Below are 13890 nucleotides of genomic sequence, written 5' to 3'. Positions count from 1 at the left end.
CAGCTACTCATGGAGTCCCTCAGACAGCCATGGAAGAAATAACATCTAATCAACTTGAGCAAACACACAAATGGCTACAACTCTGTCAATACCTTTGAGTTTTAGAAAATAAGCTTAATCTAAAAATGAGTCATTCAAAATGGCTGCCACAACTGATTGTTGAAAACTCTTAAATACTGTAGCTCTAAGGAATTTCACATATTTTTATTGGTGGAGAAAATACTCAAACACTGTACTTAAGTAAAAGTACAAATAAACATACAAAAATGTACTCTAGTAAAAGTAGAAGTACCACATTAACTTTTTTTTTTTACTTAAGTAAAAGTAAACAAGTACTTGCTTTTAAAATACTTAAAGTATTAAAAATAAAAGTACTTGCTGAATGTATTACCTAATGCAATGGTCTACAATATCATTAAGTGTACCTACCATATGTATATTTTCTGTAATACATTAATAGTGTTGAGTCATTTTAATGAACAATGCTGCAGATTATACATGTTTTTATTGTGTTTACTCTGTGACACATTTCACTCCTGGACTTGTGATTCTGTGCGTCAGAATTTCAGGGATGACCTGCAGAGTTAAATAACATTAATCAAAATAAGAAAGAGGAATGATTATACCTTTGATAGTTTTTATTTGACAGCAGTAAACACATTTAAGTAAAAGTTGTCTGCCTGAGCAAAAGGGGCATTAGACACAACTCACAAAGAAATACGACACTGATCATTTCAACTCCTGTTTGTCATCAACTCTAGTTAAAATACTTTCTAGTCAACCTTGTGATGGGTCAATAGTGAACAATAGTTTAACTTCCTGACACCATTTTCAAAACTTGGACCTGAGTGTCGAGACATTTGGGACATCTCTTGTCTCCTAACATCATGAACTGACACATTTTAATATTGCAGCAAGAATTTCTTGTTCAAGTTCAGAAGAAGTTGTTTTCAAATATTTTGGAGTTCAGTTTGGCTTTTTTGGGAGAGAGAATCTGTCCTGCTGTACTAAGCAGTCTTTCAATAAGGACATGTGTGGTGTGTATCTTCTGGGTGACTCTCTTGCGGTGGAATACATTTTTGGTGTGTTAGCCATGCTGCGGGTGCACCCATCTCAGTGACATATATACTAGAATATATGTCATTGGCCCAGCTCGTCTTGAAGGTGGGCCTAACATTACCTGCCCACTTTACAGTGATTCAATGGACCAGCTCCCCTCTCACCATTGGCTACTTTCAAACTAACAAACAAATCAAAAAGCTGCAACGTGAATGAAACTTGTTATGCAACACATTATAGAAATGTAGTGTAGTAGAAAGTACAGATACTTTATATAAAATTTTGTGGAGTAAAAGTATAAAGTACCCACATTTAACTCGACTTAGGTAAAGGACAGATACATGAAAAATGTACTTAAGTAGAGTAATGAAGTATTGTACTTAGTTACATCCCACCACTGCACATTTTTTGGAGTGAACATTTGATGTGATGGTCCAAAAGTAATCCCCAGCACGTCCTTCAAGCACTTCACATTGTGCCACAGATTTGGTTTAAACTTTGGCATCACCTGTTTGTTTGTTTGTTAGCAAAATATTTCTTGAATCACTAGACAAATTCATAAGAATTCTCCAAGAAAATAGATCCTGTATACACATTTACCATTTGGAGTCAACCTGATTCAAGATGGCCACCACAGCTAAACACAGAAATGGCTCTAACTTAGTGATTTTTTTTACAAAACAAAGACATTGACATTGAACATGAGGACATTTCAATCTGTCACACCCTGCCCAGCAAATCAGATAAAGCCAAACCATCCATAGTCATCAAGTTCATTAGCAGAAAATCAAGAAACAAGGTAATAATGCAAGCAAAAAAACTGAAGCGAACAAATGTTTACATAAACGAACACCTAACTAAAAAAAATGGAAATATTGCACGTGAAGCAAGGTGGTTGAAAAAACAGAAAAAAAATATCATCAACTTGGACAAGAAATGGAAACATCTGGATCAAAATACAGGAAGGATCTCAGGCTAAAATAATAAAAGAACTGAAGGATCTGGAAAGACTAAAATGAGTTCAGGAGATGATAGATGATAAATCATTGACATAATAATAATAATAATGTCATCACAATGTCAGCACTGTATGTTTCCATACAATGGCGAAATTAGTCTCTGCATTTAACCCATCCACCACCAGGTGGTGCAGTGGGCAGCTATTGAAAGCGCCCGGGGGACATTTTGGGGATTAGACGTGCTGCCCAGAGACGCCACGTGATGTGCAGTGACTGGGGATCGAACCTGGGACTCTCGGGTCCCAAGCCGGCTGCCCTAACTTCACTAACAAGAAATTAACAAAATATAAAACAAACAAATACATTAAAACATGGCAACATACGAAGACTTAGAGTTTAAAATATACAATGTTGAAGATGTGATTGATACAATTTTTTTCCCTGCAATAAAAGACTGTGAATATTACAATGAAGAACAGTTTAATGACATCAATATGACAAATGGAGGTCTCTCTATTATTCACTTTAATAATAGAAGTTTAAATGCAAATATATCCAAAATAACAGATTATTTAAAACAGCTAAACAGAACCTTTACAATAATAGCACTGTCAGAGACATGGCTCAACGATGAAAACACAAATAATGTTCACATGGAAGGGTATGAATTATATCATGTGAACAGAAGCAACAAAAGAGGTGATGGAGTGGCTCTATTTGTTAAAAATGAAATAAAATGTAAGTTAATTAATGAAATGTCAATAATTGTTGATAACATCATGGAAATAATAACAATAGAAATAATAAACAAGAATGATAAAAACATATTGATAAGTTGTGTATATCGATCTCCAGGATCAAATATAGAAATATTCACTGATAAAATCGTACAACTATTGGACAAGAGTTTTAATAAAAGCATTTTTTTCTGTGGAGACTTTAATATTGACCTGGGAAATAAAACAGATTCAAATAACATCAGTACATTTACAAATTCATTGTATAGTTTAAATCTTTATCCGTTAATATCAAAACCAACAAGAATTACAACTCATAGTGCTACAATAATCGATAATATTTTCACAAATGTAACAAATGGGGATGTGATGGGAGGTATTTTAACGAGTGATTTAAGTGATCATTTACCAGTTTTCACAATTTATAAAAAAGATCAAAGCATTACAAAAGAAATTACAATTAAGAAAAAAACAATAAACACATCAAAAAAAGCAATGGACAAATTAAAAGATGATTTACATAAACAAAGCTGGAAAGACGTGTATGTTGATGATGTGAACAGATCATATGATGAGTTTATGAATATTTTGGGAGCTCTGTATGAAAAGAATTGTGTGCAAAATAATTGTACAGAGAGAAATGTTGTTGACCAACCATGGATGACGAAAGGGTTGAGAAATGCCTGTAAAAAAAAGAATTATTTGTATACATGTTTCTTGAAATTGAGAACACAAGAGGCTGAAGAGAAATATAAGAAGTACAAAAATAAATTAGTAGCGATTATAAGGAAACACAAGAAGGAATATTATAGTGATTTATTAAATAAAAGTAATGATGATATGAAAGCTACATGGCGAGTAATAAATAGTGTTGTTAAAAGTCATAAAGCAAAAACAGGTATTTCACAATATTTTTTGAAGGATGACGATGAAATTCATGATGAAAATGAAATTGTAAATGGATTTAATCATCATTTTGTGAACGTTGGATCAAGCTTGCAGCTAAAATACCAAAAATAGACAATAATGTGAACCGTTCAGTTATAAGTTGTGACAACAGTATTTTTCTTAATGGAACTGACAAAGAAGAAATAATGAATGTTGTAAAAAATCTTACAGATAAAAGATCAAAAGACTGAGTGGACATGGATATGATGTTTGTAAAGGACATAATGAGTTATGTTATCGAGCCGTTTACATATATTTGTAATTTATCATTTTCAAAAGGAATATTTCCAGACAATATGAAAGTAGCTAAGGTAGTTCCTCTCTTTAAAAATGGTGATAAATGTGTGTTCAATAATTATAGACCAATATCCTTATTACCACAATTCTCAAAAATTCTAGAAAGCTATTTGTGACCAGATTAGATAAATTTATTACTAAACAAAACATTCTAAGTAGCAGTCAGTATGGGTTTAGAGCAAAAAACTCTACATCAATGGCTCTCATGGAAATAATAGAACAAATAACTACTGCTGTCGATCAAAAACAGTATTGTGTTAGTATTTTTGTTGATTTAAAAAAAGCATTCGATACTATTGACCACACTATTCTCCTTGAAAAATTAAATAAATATGGTATAAGAGGACCAGCATTACACTGGGTATCTGGCTATTTGAAAGATAGGAAACAGTTTGTGCAAATAAATGGTGTAAGATCTGACCTGTGCAATATCACTTGTGGAGTTCCTCAAGGCTCTGTACTTGGACCAAAGTTATTTATTTTATATGTGAATGACTTAGTGAATGTATCAGGACTCCTCAAATGTGTCCTTTTTGCAGATGACACCACAATATTTTTGTTTGGGTAAAGATGTAAAACGGATGTTGGAATTGATGGACAGAATTTGATAAAATACAAACTTGGTTTAAAATTAACAAATTATCATTAAATTTAGATAAAACTAAATACATGATATTTAGTAACAAAAAGAAAACTGTTGACGATCCATTTAAAATTGAGGGTGTTGAGATTTGTAGAGTTAATGAGATGAAATTTTTGGGAGTAATCATTGATGAACAGCTAACATGGAAAAATCACATAAATTCTGTAAGAACAAAAATATCTAAATCTATTGCAGTACTATACAAAGTCAGGGAATTATTAAATGATAAAGCTCTGTACATGTTGTATAACACAATCATTGTTCCACATTTAATCTATTGCATTGATGTTTGGGGGAAAGCGTGTAAAACTTTTACAAAACCTATTTTTATTTTACAGAAAAGAGCTGTAAGAATTATCACCAGAAAGCATTACTGTCACCCATCAAGCACAATATTTTATCAACTGAAGTTATTGAAGTTCCATGATTTAGTAGATTACAGTATTTTATCAGTTATGTATAGGGCTCAAAATAACACATTACCATTAAATATCCAAAGAAATTTTGTTAAAAGACAAAGTTGTTATAATCTTAAGGGGATAGAAATATTTGTCAAACCACAATTCAGAACTAGTCTGAAGGGAAGGTCTACCTCAATCCAAGGAATTGGATTGTGGAATGGTCTAGAGAGTGATGTGAAAAATGCCAAGACAATGTGCACATTTAAGAAAAAGATCAAGTCAGAGTCAGAGTCAGAGTTTCTTTATTGTCATTCGCACCTCATGTGGTACATGTGGTGGAGCGAAATTATGTACATGGGGTCCCAGTTACATCTAACAATAAAATGTATAAGAAAAACAGTAATAACATCTAAGATATGAACTAAGAAAAACATCAACTAAATATACACTAAGCACTCATAACATAAAACATTGAACATCAGCACAAACATGAACATGAGTCTGTGAGCAGATGTGCACGCATGAACACATCAACATTGAAACAGATCAGCAGCAACATGAAACAGATCAGCAGCAACATGATATGGTTTTTCACAGTGATTATTCTAGTTAGATATCCTGATGCATGCTCAATAATCCAGGTAGAAAAATCAAAAAAAGTTAAATCTGGTCCTCTAGACATTCAAAAAAACAAAACAAAGCAAATCAACAAAAAATGTAGAAAATAAATCGTCCATCGTTAAACAGGGGTGGAGGCCTCCGGGTTCAACTGTCCCCCTCTTACAATGCTGTGATTGCTAGTATCACTCAGCCCTCTGTGAACAGTAAACAGCCATCAGTGTGCTAATGATCCATTGTTAGACTGATGGTCCTTCTTGAGCATGTGATCAGCTGGTTTTGGTTGTCAGCAGCAAAACTGGTTGATCCACTCTGAGAAGGTGCTATTTAAGAGACTGAGCTGAATACAGCTCCTCAGACTGAGAAAGTCTCTTGGATGAGAGACGAAACGTTACTACATTTTTTGTTGATTTGCTTTGTTTTGTTTTTTTGAATGTCCAGAGGACCAGGTTTAACTTTTTTAGATATTCTAGTTAGAGATTCATGAGTCTAACAGCCTCAGGGTAGAAGATGTTCCTCAGTCTAGTGGTTCTACACTTAATGCTCCTTAACCTCCTTCCTGAGGGGAGTGGGGCAAAAAGTGTGTGTGCTGGGTGAATGGGGTCCTTCATGATGCAGGTGGCCCTCTTCCTGCATCTGGAGGTGTAGATGTATGTGATGGTGGGGAGGCTGATTCCGACAGATTTCTGTGCAGCCTTCACCACTCTCTGCAAAGCTTTTCTTTCTGCAGCTGTGCAGCCTCCATGCCACACGTTGATGCTGGAGCACAGGATGCTCTCCACTGCACACCTGTAGAAGGAGGTGAGGACTGAGCTTCCCAGACCAGCTCGCCTCAGCCGTCTGAGGAAGTAGAGTCTCTGATGAGCTTTCTTGATCAGGCTGGTGGTGTTGTTGCTCCAGTTGAGGTTGTCATTCATGTGTACACCCAAGTACTTGTAGCTGGAGACCACTTCCACCACAGATCCTCTTATGTTCAGGGGGGTGTAGATGTTTTTGTTCCTTCTGAAGTCCACAATCATCTCCTTTGTCTTTTTCACGTTGATGTGAAGGTTATTCTCTTTGCACCAGCTCTCCAGGTGTTCCACCTCTTGCCTGTAGCTGGACTCATCATCGTTTGTGATGCATCCCACCACCGCTGTATCATCTGCAAACTTTACAATGTGACAGCCTGGATGGGTAGCTGCACAATCATACGTGAGCAGAGTAAACAGGAGGGGGCTCAACACACATCCCTGAGGAGAGTGTTGGAGTTCATATTTTTATACCTTTTTATATTTCCTATCAAGCATTCAAATGTCATGTTATACAAAGTGTGTGCGTGCCTTTCTTCAAGGGTTGAACTATATTTATAGAAAATGTTTACTAATTCTAACTATTTTACCTTTACATATAATCTTATATTAGCTAATGATAATTTTACAAGTTCACATTTGATATATTACAAGCAATCACAGCGGGCCAGGTAGCAGTTACGATACTGACTGACTCAGGAGGGGAGAGCCCTTTGTGCTCTGAGCACATGGTGGCCTGGCCGCTCACACACACACTGATTAACATAAATAAAGCTAGAACACATTTCTTTAATTTAGACTTAATATAGTTTGACTAAGTAAAATCCCTCAGGTCCGTATGATAATAACAATTAGCATTTAATCGTTTAACCATTGTTGATACAGGTTCAGTTTAGATGAGAGGACACAGGTTTAATCTTCACAGTAAGTTACAAGAGAGTTTTACTAGATGTGGGGGCAGGGTGACTTCAACTGAACTGAAACACAAGTATAAGAAGAGCGATCAATTAAGAACACATAAACATGAGTTAGTTAATAATTAATAGTTATTAATTATTCCTAGAAAGAAACAACTTTAACTCAAATCATTTGGTATCAATAAGGTATAATCAAGTTAAACTGAAACAGAGCTAAAACAAAGAACCGATTTCAGTGAGCCATAAAAATCCTTATCTATGGAATGTGGACATTAATGTCCTTGGCAGAGCAGAGGAGCACAGTATCCATAGCAACCGATTTTCTAAACCAATCAGAAAGCTAGCCTTCTCAAACTTTGATAAAAGCCGAAAATAACACATGCCGAGCGAGCATTTCCGGGGAAGCGCAGACCAAGACGGTTCGTTCTTTAATGCTCCAAATATATGCATATATTTTACAAATGTAATTGTTTGTCTCTGAATACCTGTAACTCCTGTTTGTCAAATAAATCTTTTGAACTAAGGTGACCGTCTCAGCTGTTTTGAACACGATTGTGGCAGAAAGCCACAACAGATGGTGACCCCGACGTACAGCTGGCGGACACACGGATTGGATCGATTTGGTGCTGGACACCCACAGAGCGAACTTGGGCCCATCTTTTTCTACTAACAGGTAAGCGGATACCTGAGTTGGCCGACAGGCCCATAAACTCCGCTATTCGGCCGTAAACCAAATTCGATCTTCCTCTGTGGGTGTTTAATACCATCTCCGGAAATAAAGATGGTTGTTAAGCTAATTTACGGTGATTAGTGGTACTTCTGACGAACGGATTACGCTTATTCAGACACTTAGGGTGTTATACGCTGCGTGCGGTTGCGTGCGTGTCCTTTGCACGGCTTAGTTTAACATTTAAGTGTATTTCGTAGATAGTTTCACGAGTTTGACTCGTGCCGGAGGAAGATCAGATACCTGCCGGGGTTCGCGTCGGGCGTGAACGACATATTTCCCTTTTTTCCAGCGGTGGTGGCTCACAGACCGTCCCTCTGACGAGAGAGACGGGAACCGGGTCGGGGACCCGCAGCTACGGGTCGCGTCTTCCGTGATGGAGTGTTGACTGCCCATCAAATTAGACGCCATTAATAATTTAGTTCAAAGGGAAATGTGAAAGTCTGGGACTTAGGTAGTTTTGCCAAATTTCCTGTGATCAGGGATCACATTAGGGTTAGGACGTTGTAATAATTATTGTTTGTGCCGTGTTTTCTATGTTGTGTAAAGGTTTCAAGGCCAGAGGCGTTGAGGGAGACAAAACAATAGGAAAAAGAAAAAAGAGGGGGGAGTGAGCATGTCTGAGTCTGTGTGTGGGGGCGAAGCGAAGGGTTACTTTTTTCTTTTTTCTGTGTGTGTGTCTGTGGGTGAGTGGAGCTTCCATATCCTGACCGAAAGGGGGCGCTGTTGTATAAGGCAAGGACAAGTCTGTACTCGTAACACGGACTTGTGAATTGTTTTGTCACAACGGGGCCAGCAGTGAATGAGAATAAAAATATTTGAAAGCCTGAGTGTGTGAATGTTGTCATCAGGTATGGAACTCATAAATGAGAAACATGTGACTCCTGTGGAAAGTCTACAGGATCAATACATAAGTTAAGAGCATATTGGTGAACAATCTAAACGATATGGAACAATTTTGAATATGAAATAAGTATAAACGCGCACGAAATATGGGAATTATCAAAAAGAAACAGAGGCAATTAGCTAAAGACTAGCAGACCAATAGCTAAAACAAGCAGAAATAATCTTAAAGTACCAGGAGTAAGTGGGTAGAGCTTGGTTTTCCTGAATTGGGCTGTAAAAGTTGGATTAATTTAAAAGGAAAGGTGGAATTAGCTGATATTGGCATGAAACAGCTAAATAGTATCTGAAATGTAAGCAGAAATATCTGAATCTTCCAAACATTAGCTGAAAGGAGCACAATGTTCAGAAATTAGCAGAAATAAGCCAGTAGAAGTACAAAAACTTTGAAGTAAGCTGAATACAGCTTAAAAGAGGGAGGAAGACATACTCTGTCTGGAGGTGGTACATCATCAGGCAGGCTAGGAAGCAGCCTGACAGGTGGTCAGAGGTTGGACCAGGTAAAACAAGGGTGAGCAGAGAGGAGGTCGTTGGCTGAACATTCTTAATGCTCTCATTTTAGGGTGATCTTGGCAGGAAGAGATCTGAATGCCATTTTCAGTCACTGAACGTTGGGAGAGAAATGTAATACATCGTTTGAAATAGGAAGAATGATCAGCAGCTGATTAGACCACAGCTGTCGGAGGCCAGACATAAACGGGGATAAGAGAGTGTAGTGAACTAAGCCTCAGGTCAAATCTGGCCCTGAGGGCCTTCCTGGGACAAGAACTGTTATCTCATTGATTTGAGTCCAGAAACACAAAATTAAGTTCATCCAGAGACTTTCTAAGTGTGTCCTGCACTGATCAATTGAAAGAACACTCTCTTTTTTATTATCATTACTATTTTACAAATGTCTTGATAATCAAAAGTGTGTTTAGTTCAAACCATTTTTAAATGTTGAAGTGAACTACTTATTTTAAATCAACTGTGAAACAGTATAAATGATTTTTAATCCTCATTCAAAGTAGAAATCTAGTTAATGTCTGTTACAGAGTAATTATTCATTTTCTTGATCTTCTGTCTGAAATGAGCAAGTGTAAGTCGGTCAAAAGTCAAGTTTCGGTCAACTACATGTTTACTGGAAAGAAATGTCATGTTTAACTTTTTCAGACAGATAGAAGTAGAACTGGCACCCAAAAGTCTCGGTTTCTTCAAAACATCTTCTGTCTGTTCTTAAACAATCTAATCTTTTTCCTTGACTTTCAATAACCTCTTACATCACTAAGACCACACCTTGTTGGTTCGTTTCGACCAATCAGGAAGTTCTCAGAGGAACCGGAAGTGACCTCTTTAAAAGGTTCAACACTTCCTAGTTCCAGGAGAGAATGCTGAGAGTTAGTTCCGAGATACAGAGAATGCAGAGAATGCAGAGAATGCTGGAGAACAACGGCAACTAAGCTGAACAACGTTCCAGGGAGGACCTCGAACAAGAAGTCCCTGAATGAGAGAAGTTCAGAGGAACTATGAAGAAGTCTGTTCTGGGATGATCTCACGACTCCTGAGGTTTAGCTGTTCTTACGGAGACGCTGGAAGAGTTGAAAGGAAAACTCTACACCAACGCCGAAACTATCATCTGCAAAGGTAAAGAGTCGATCTCAACCAAAGTGTACCGTGGGTTAAGCTGCATCCAAAAGGAGCGTGTTGTCGTTCTGGTCTACAGACCTACATCTTATACAGACACATACATCTTCACCCATCTCTCTCCATTTAAACTCCCTTTATTTTCCCATCTTTAAAACTCTTCTATCTGCCAGTAATTAATCCAGATATTTTCCGAAATGTCTGTTGTAATTAAGCTGTGTTATTGCGTACAATCAGAATAATCACGTGTACAATGTTTGATGTTAAACTTTGATTCTGTTAATAAATGACCGCATTCATTTTTGATGGGTCAAAGAAAATTAACGTCTCACGTCACTGATCTCTGTCACATATCTGTCAAGTAGCTCGAAAAAGAGAGAACCCGTTTAAATTAAGTATAATATCAGGTACTTGAACTAGTCCAGATATTATAACATGTAGTGGAGCTCCGAAGCTAACGAAGCTAACCGACCTGTCTCACTACAAGAGCGAGGTAAAAAAAAAAACATTTGTGTGTTCAATCAGTGTCAGAGGTAAAGGAGGAGGCAGTGACCTCTGGAACAGTTGATCTGCAGCAATGGTTTGAAACTCAGGGCCAGAGGGGGACATCCCGTGTACGAGCGGTAATTAACCGAGAGATGGAGTCAGAGGGAGTCAGCTGGAGGTATTGTTGGAACAGCTCGCTGTGTGGGAAGATGAAGATGGCAGACAGCCACTCACTGAGCGGGCGAGGGACAGAGGTAAATTGATAACAAACGTACTGAACAGACATGCAAAGGTAGAGAGCTGCTGACAGAGAGCTGCTGACATGATGCAGAGAAGGAAGGTAGATGGTTGAGGTGTCAAAGAGACAAAGTGGAAGAGCAGCAAGGCTCGCAGCATTGGTGCTGGGTTCCAACTGTTTTATCAGGGTGTGGATAGAAAGAGAAATGGAGTAGGGGTGGTCTTAGAGGAAGTGAGGAGTAGGTCTGACAAAGGCCTAAGAGGAGATAAGGAGGATGATTCGTTGTGGCGACTTCTGAAAAGGGAAAAGCCGAAGGAAGAAGGAGAAATAAACATCATAAACAGGTCAAATTAAGTTTAAGCATTTCTGGATGACACATTGTAAACAAATTAGCCAAAATTACTTCTTGGAATTTACAATAAAATCAGGTTTTAAATTCAACTAAAAAACAACAGAATGTAAAATAATTAATAAACAAAATCCTTGACACTTGTAAAATGAAGAAAAATTTATTCTGCTCAAAGAAACTCTTAACTAAACACAAATTGAAATGCTTGGGTTAAATAAATCAGTCTAAAGGACTTTATCACATATTGAAAACGTTGTCTAGAGTTTAGGAGCTGTTCCCTTCTAAGAGCTACCTGAACTAGGTTAATTATGGGAAAACAACAATTCTAGTGGGTAAATGAAATGACTCTGAACATCTTGAGATTTCACACAGGTCCTATGAGTGCATAAGGAGAACAGAGTTGAGTACATGGTGAGTTTAAGAAGTTGTGCTTTGTGAATAAAGGTGCATGTAGACATTTTTGTGCAGTGCTAATGGTCTCTGTGATGTCTTGAAGTGTAGACATAGTCTTAATTGAATTGAATTAGAAGTATTTTGTTTAGGATTCAGTGAACAAGCATAGTTATGAGATGGAAGAATTTGCAGATTTGTTATATAACAAGCAGTGATTACATATAATCATGCTGCCTAAACCTTTACAAAGTCTAAATGGATAATGTAGACCTGAGAGTGGTCCTCACTGTCAGGTGGTGAGTCAAAATACATATTCTAAAAGATTGAAGACATTATTTTGAATGAAATATCTTATGCAGTAGGCGTAAAGAATTGGATTGTGCAGTGTTTAATGAAGGTTTTCACTCTTATGTAATTGAGTGGTTAAAACATCTGTTGTGCAATCCAGGACACCAGAATGACTCTGTTGAAGGTAAACGCTGTGGTCCCAGAATAGAACTTGCTAACAGAGGATTAATGTTGATAACAGATGAATGTTGAATCAGACTTTTAATAATTGGATTGTTTATTTTTCCTTCTCAGCAGCCTGAGAAGACAGAGCTGTGGATTGGGGAGGTGAGTCTGGCTAGGCCCACAAAACACATACAGGTAGCCTTCAAATACATACAGAATCCATCTGAGTGTTGATCATGACCCTCTGGTGCTGGGTGCCGGATCGGATACCAGATGTGTTCAGGTGGACGCTGAAGTTGGGTCTGGGAAACTGACCAATGGGACGGTTCAAAGAAACTGTCAGTCGAGCACCACTGACACAACAACAAAGAAATTGTCAGCCAAGCAATATAACTTTTCAAAGCAAAGATCTATCAGCCCAACAACAAACTGAATTAACTGTCCAGAGGGGGTCCTGGATTTTGTCAACAGCGAGGACATCCAGTCAAGTCTTGCTGTATGCTGAGCTATGAACTGCTGCACAAAGCTGAACTGGTCTCCAGACCAAGGGAGACAAACTGAAGACAAAAAGGATGAAAGAAAAGCTGGTGGTCCATCTGTCCAAGGTCACTAACATCAACTGCAGCCTGACGGAGGTGTCAACCCCACATTTGGTCGGTGATGGTCATCCGAGCGCCTTGGTGTCTTGACCAAAACTGCAGTGGGCTTTGATAATAATCACTCACATAGGCTCAGTTTAAGACAGGTGCCAAAACATGACACAGGAATACTATTGTGGGTGTGCTAGATGATTCGCCCTTTTCCAATTGCTCTGAGATGAAAATTGTTTTATTACCTCTAAACCTAATAGGACGATGAATAATGCTTCCCACCCCTGAGCAAAATATTGACTTTTTAACTTTTCGTTTATGCAGATCTCGAGATCTCATTCGAGAGAAACCTGTACCTGAGACCTGATTTGGATGGAGTTCACTAATGTTTTCTAAAGTGATACTAAATGTTTGTCTTTGCCTTGAATGAGCTCATTTGGTGGGTCTGGTTTGATACAAGGGATGAAATTTATTTAATGGCTAACTCTTTGGAAAATTATATGAGAGCTTGGGTTATATTTGGCTATTTTTTATTTTTTTTGCAAAACCTGGATTGAATAACAGTAGGGGGAAGATTAAAACTACATCATATTTTATATTTCTGCCATAGCTCTGCTCTCTGTCAGCTCCTCTGTCATGCTGCACACTCAGTAATCACTCAACTCATGTCACCTGTCACCGCTCATTATCCCACAGCTCCACCACCTGGTCCAGTCAGTACTTAAGTTCACTCATTCCTCTCAGTCTGGGCCAGATTC

The sequence above is a fragment of the Nematolebias whitei genome, chromosome 3 (assembly GCF_014905685.2).
Source record: "Nematolebias whitei isolate Nwh7 chromosome 3, NemWhi1, whole genome shotgun sequence".
NCBI lineage: Eukaryota > Metazoa > Chordata > Actinopteri > Cyprinodontiformes > Rivulidae > Nematolebias > Nematolebias whitei.
This window is presented reverse-complemented; position numbering follows the sequence as displayed.